This window comes from Tupaia chinensis, unplaced genomic scaffold, assembly GCF_000334495.1.
Source record: "Tupaia chinensis unplaced genomic scaffold, TupChi_1.0 Scaffold147500_1, whole genome shotgun sequence".
Lineage (NCBI taxonomy): Eukaryota > Metazoa > Chordata > Mammalia > Scandentia > Tupaiidae > Tupaia > Tupaia belangeri.
In genome coordinates, this window is record NW_006207351.1 from 1,294,716 (window position 1) to 1,300,403 (window position 5,688).

Consider the following 5,688-nt stretch of genomic DNA (forward strand, 5'->3'; position numbering starts at 1 on the left):
CACCGCCCCTCGCTCCGCCCCGCCGCCCCTCGCTCCGCCCCGCCGCCCCTCGCTCCGCCCCGCCTCTGGCTCCGCCCCGCCTCCTCTGGCTCCGCCCGTGGCTCCCTGCCGCGGAGGTTCTTACTTTCTGTATCTGTCTCTCCCGGGAGTGCACCACCTTATCAAAAACCAAAAAACCTCTCTCTCTCTCTCTCTCTCTGTCTCTCTCTGTGTCAGGTTGGGGAGGAGGTTGGCTAACCTGACACTGGAAATACTCCCAGGGCCCCACCCCAGGCTAGTGGGTCACTGCAGGACAATGAACTTGGGCCTTTCCATCCTAGCCATCACTCTCTCTTCCAGTTCAGAAAAAGGTCACAAGAAATACAACAGAAATGTGTCCCCATAGCTATGATTAAGGTGACAATTGTTCACAGGTTTTGCCATCGAGATAGCCCCTCTAGGGGCCAGCCAGTGGTGTGGTAGTCATGTGTGCTGGACTCTCACATGGCCAGCCACGGTTGGAGTCCCAGACCTGGCGACTGAGAGGACAGTGGAGACGGACTGCTGCATGGCTGTCCCCCTGGGGGTGATCTCTCACTTCCCTCTATCTCTCCGGCAAGCGCATGTGCCCTGTTGCAGAAGCTCACAAAAGACGGCCCCTCTGAAGTGGGTGGTGGAAACGGTCACCGTGCCAGAGTAGGGACTGGCTCCCACCAGCGCCCATGCCCTGCGGTGGCCGGGTGCAGCCCGGAGTGGCCGCGGTCCCTGCAGCACTGGTCCGCGCCCTGGCGTTCAAGACCCGGGGTCCCTCCGGAGCTGCAGTTACAGTACTGGTTGCCGAAGTCGGGGCCCGTCTCTGGGTCTCTGTTCAGGGATGCGGCGTGACTTCCCTGATGACGCAAGACCTAAACCCACGTGATTTCGTAGAAGAGCTTTTTGCGTGAGCCCGTTGCAGTGCTTGGAAGGGACAGTCCTGGCTGTCATTAAGGGCCCCTTGGGTGTAATCTGTAAGGGCCTCCGTGTGCGCAGCGCGCTGTCCGAGCCTATGCAAGGACGAGCACACCGCTGAAGGCAGGCCGGCATCTTTTCAGGACTGGGGCAAGTGAGCAAGCTTGTCGGGGGCCATTGGCCACGACCTCTAGGGAGTGCCGAGGTACCGGCACGTCAGCCCGCAGCGGGGTCGGCCGTCACTGGAGGTGGCCCGTAGCCGTCCGGTGCCCCTCTGGCTCCCAGTTAGTGTGGGGCTACCGGGTGCAGGCTGGCAAGCCAGTCAGGCGCCTGGAAGACAGTGCCTTACCGACGTTCTCGGGGCATCCGGCCCACTTGTGTCCTTACGGCCACAGTGGCTCCTGGTGGAGGGGTGACCTGGCTCAGTCTGGCGAGAGGAGGGAGCTGGAAACTGCCGCACACCTGAGGACACCCTCTTCACTCTGCATTACCAGGTGGGGAGCCTCCCTGACTCGGGTTTAATGATGGGGCGCTAGGAGAACTGCGCCTGCCGAGGGAAGGGCGGCGCCCTGAACCCCGCCTGGTTCAGAAGTTACGGCTGCACCCAGAGACCCAACCCGGCTGTCCAGGGTGTCTGTGAGGGCCTGCAGATGTCGCCTCTCTCCGCCAGGGAGGCACCCCCGAGACAAACGAAGCAGCGGCCACAGGCAGCAGGGCCGCCAGGCAGGCCTGAATCGCACTGTGCTCTCTACTGTGCTCTCTACGGGAGGGCCGTCGCTCCGGCCACTGGAGCCAGCAGGTGGTAGCACAGGCAGGGGAGAGTACGCACATCGCTGGGGCCTGAGTTTTCTTGTCTTTGTGGAAGAGTAATCCCAGGTCATAAGGGCTTCCTGGTGCAGGGAGGGCAGCGTTGGGCTGTCTCAGCGTCTCCTGCGGTAGCTGGGTTTCCCTGGAAGGACGGCTCCGAGACTTGGTCCCCTGCAACTGAGCAGGGGGTGGGTGTCTGCAACGCCTCGTGGTCCGGTGCAGCGAGGCGGGACCATGGGGCCACTTTCCCCACACCCAGGCCCACCCCCGTTGGGAGTTGTCTCCTGCCTCTCCCTGGCGAGCACGAGCTCTCTGGCCAGTGGAAGGAAGACAGAAGGGGAGAGGCTGGACCGAGTTGCAGCTCTCCTGCTCCCTTAAGCCTCATGCAGGGCTTTGGTGGCCAGGCCAGAACTGGGCCCCCCACATGGAGCAGCGGCTGGCTCTACCCTGGACGGCAGCCACGTCCCCGGTCGGCGAGGCTGCTCCGCCCGTCTAGGGAAGTTACCTGCGTCAGCCTTCCCTTTCCTCCTGTGTCCTTACTTGGTCTCTGCCACTGAGAACGGTGGCGCTGGGGGCGGCCGTGCTCAAAGCGCCACCTGGCTTTTGCCGCTCCTTCCCAGGATCTGGGCCGTTAGTTTGAGTTTTCGAAGGCCTGATCAGATCAGTGTATCTGCGGTATGCCTCTCAGCCCTTCCTCAAATTCTGAGCTCTCCCAGAGCTGTCTAGTCGCTGGACTTGGTTTAAGCGCCTTTGCTGGGGAGCCCCGCTCCCCGTCTTCCCGGAAGCCATGAGCACACTGGAGCCCCGCCTGGCTGCCGCCCTGCTTCAGGGCTCACTGCCGGCCTGGCCCGGGCTGCCGCGGCCTCCAGCTCACTGCTAGGTCAGCCACATGATGTGGCTGGGGTCGTCTCGGGCCCTTCTCGGTTCCACCCAGAGTGCCTTGGCGGTTCAGAGGCTCGCAACAGGCAATGCCGAATGGTGCCGACAGATGGCTGGGCGGGAGGAGAGAGGCAGGACGCAGCTCCCTGGTGGCCCAGCAGTTGCTGTCTTACCAGTCCTGCTGCAGCCTGGACCGCAGACCTCTGGCCCAGAACTCTGGCACTATAAATTGCTTACACCACCCAGTCTCAGTGCGGCAGCACCAGCAAATACGTGGGACACAGTGTGCTCGGGTAAACAGAGCCTAGACAGAGCCGAGGTAGGAGCTACGTCTTAGAACTCTGTGCCTGGCCCTCCAGCAATGGCTTGGAGTCAGCAGACTCCCTAGTGATAGGGCCCTGGCCTAGTTAAATATTTGGGGTGTGTGGTGGGGGTGGGTTTGTAGCCCAGTGACTTGAGAAACACGCTGGGCACATGCGTGTACATATTCAAACTCTAGACAGGGTGGAGAGGTGAAGTTGTGGCGTGACCACTCCATGGGGGGAGGCTCTCTCCCTGTTCCTCTCCCTCCGGTGAGGACGGCCTCCAGCAATTCAGACAAGTTGGAAGAGCCCGGGGAGAGAGAGCAAGGTGGTAGAAGGCAGGCCAGGGTCCGACGGAGGCCGGCCCACTGTGCAGCGGGACCTGCCTCGCGGCCCTGCACCGCTGCGCTCTCCCGCTGCAGGGTAGGGGTGGGAATGACACGTGACGTCTGTCTGGTGTTTAGGAAGGACCGTCGCTCCCACAGCTGCTGTAGTCACATTACTAACGCCGTGCACTGCAACTTCAGCGGCACTGTCCTTGGCTTGTGCTCACATGATGGCAGCGTCATAGACTGATTGGGAAGAGTCTTCCCACTTGCATCCTTTGGAACAGTTTGAGGGTAATTCCTCCGGAAAGCCATCTGGACCTAGGCCTCCCGCCCCTTAAACCGGGAGGCAGGTACTGATTGGTCCTCGTTACTTGTTATTATTGGGCAATCCAGGCTGTGCCCTGCTGATTTGATAGGCGCATGCTGCATACATCTGGAAGTGTGTCCATCTCGTCCGATTTTCCGCCTATTGATGTACACTTGCTGTGGTGATCGCGGAGGGCCCCTTGCATCTCTGCGGTATTAGTTGCAATGTACCCTGTTTTCTTTCTGATTGTACCTGGCCTTCTCCCTCCTTTTCTTGGTTAATCTAGCTAACGATTTGTCCATTTTGTTTACCCTCTCAAAGAACCAGGTTTCTGTTACGTTGATTAGTTTTTTTTGGTATGAGTAATATTTTCTGTTCCCCATTCCATTTATTTCTGCTCTGGTCTTTACCCTTTTATCCCCATTGTTTGGGTTAGTTTGTTCTTGCTCTTTACCTCCTTGACAGGCATCGTCGAACTGTTTCATTTGCAATTTTTCTGTTCTTATGCAGTAATTGCTGAAAACGTCCCTTTAGTACTGCGTGTGCTTCAACATATCCTCAGCACCTGCGCCCTATAACAAAAATCTCTCTGTTAAAAATAATACGTTTTTGGGATCAGCAGTTAGCGTAGTGGCTATGTCGCTGGACTCCCACGTAGTCGACTGCGGTTCAAGTCCCGGACCCGGTGGCTTAAACTCACGCCGGGCGCATGTGCGTGCATACCCAAGATCCCGAGAGGAGAATGGAGGAGAAGGGATTGTGGCGTGGCCATCCCCCCTGTGGGGTGATTTCTCGCTTTCTGTCTCTCTGTCTCTGTCTGGTGAGCGCACGTGCCCTATAGCAAAAACCTCTCCAGAAAAAAAAATACGTTTTTATAAGACTTCTGACGTTTTCTTTATAATGTGCCTCAGAGGAGCTCTTAAACGTTTTTGGTTTCCTTTGAAGCTCATGGATCTCGATGTCTGTATTTCTGCCTGTGTTGGGAAGTTTTCAGCTGCTATTTCCTGGGGTAGAATTGGCTGTGTCTTTTCCCGTCTGTTCACCTTCTGGGATGCCCACTTTGCAAATGCTCGGCTCCCTGTTGGTGTTCCAGGCTTCCGCACGGCCTTTTCTCTTGTCCTCCCCTCCTCCGCCCTCGGCCGCACTGTTACCAGTGGGCACGCTCACTGTAGCGGGCCAGGAGGCGTGGGGGGGTACTGAGGAAGTGCCCCCAGGGGAATGGGCAGGTTGCAACCCCTTTTCCTCTATCTCTTCCTCTTTGCGTGACGTCAGGGAAACATGCACATGTAGCGGTGTGGTTTTGAAGCCACGAGGCCTGAGCCTCGGACTGCACAGCTGGCCACGTGGGGCCCACTTCGTACCTTAACCACCTCTCCGTGGGCTGGCCCTGTTTTCTTCATTTTTGTCTTTCTTTTTTATGGTTTGTGCGATTTCAAAGGTTGCATCTTTAAGTTCCGAGAGTATTCTGCAAGGTCCGACCTGTTGGTGCTCTTCATAGAATGTCTAAATTAACTGTGTTATAACTTTTTCATCTCCAGGTTATCTTTCTGATTTTTAAAAAAGATGCCTGTGTTTCTGCTAAATTCCTCGTATGTGTCACAGGATTTCTTTCGTCACCTCCTGGCGTTGTCTGTACTCTCGCCTGTCGGTGAATTTTGCTGACCGGTGTTCTGAAACCCCTCCCTGGCGTTGCTGTGGTGCCCTGCGCTGCTGGCAGTTGGTGAGCGTGTGCTCCTTTAGAGAAGCATATTCCCTCTTCTTTCCATAGCTCTTGCATTCCTGTGTTACTCTTTAGGCATTTGGTAGGGAATTCGCTTTCCTGTAAAGGAGGTGGATTCCCTGGGCCAGCCACGCTGCCCTGCGGGGAGCTGCCCGGGTACAATGACGCTCCACCGGGTGTGAGGCTCCCCTCCAGGCGCTGCAGCCGAGGAAACGTGCGGGCTCGGTGTGCGTTCTGTTTCTGTTGGGACGAGTTGCACACACGGTGAGTGTGGGTTCTGGTTGGGCTGTCATTCCGGGCATGACTTGTTTCGTTTGCCGTGTGTGCGCTCCAGCTCAGGGAGAGCAGCAGAGAGAAGCAGCTCTGGAGGTGACTGGGGGCGGGAATCTGTCTTTGATGTCCTGGCTAGTGCAGCAG